The sequence below is a fragment of the Penaeus monodon genome, chromosome 32, assembly GCF_015228065.2.
Source record: "Penaeus monodon isolate SGIC_2016 chromosome 32, NSTDA_Pmon_1, whole genome shotgun sequence".
Classification (NCBI taxonomy): Eukaryota; Metazoa; Arthropoda; class Malacostraca; order Decapoda; family Penaeidae; genus Penaeus; species Penaeus monodon.
In genome coordinates, this window is record NC_051417.1 from 8,139,446 (window position 1) to 8,139,716 (window position 271).

Here is a 271-nt window from a genome sequence, read left to right on the forward strand (position 1 = left end):
ATGCTCTGCTCTGTTCTATACTGCTTTTACTATTTTAGTTTCTGTGGCAATGTCAAATTAAATTTCACCAGAGCTCCTGTTTCTGTTTACCTCTGATATTTTTACTCTGACATGAATTATTTGCATTGTCACTGAGGTGAAGCTATACATAATGGTGTAATGGATAAATGTCTATGGTTACATAGATTACATAATATATCATTTTGACTGGCATAGAACCTACCAGGAAGAAAACATACTAGACTGTAGTTAGTCACTTACTTAGAAATAG

At 33.2% G+C, this 271-nt stretch overlaps 1 protein-coding gene across 2 annotated transcripts in view; it reads left to right on the top strand.

The window, feature by feature from the left end:
* Nucleotides 1-271, top strand: part of LOC119593473 (UV radiation resistance-associated gene protein-like) — a 14,158-nt gene that overhangs the window by 1,467 nt on the left and 12,420 nt on the right. The window lies entirely within an intron of this gene.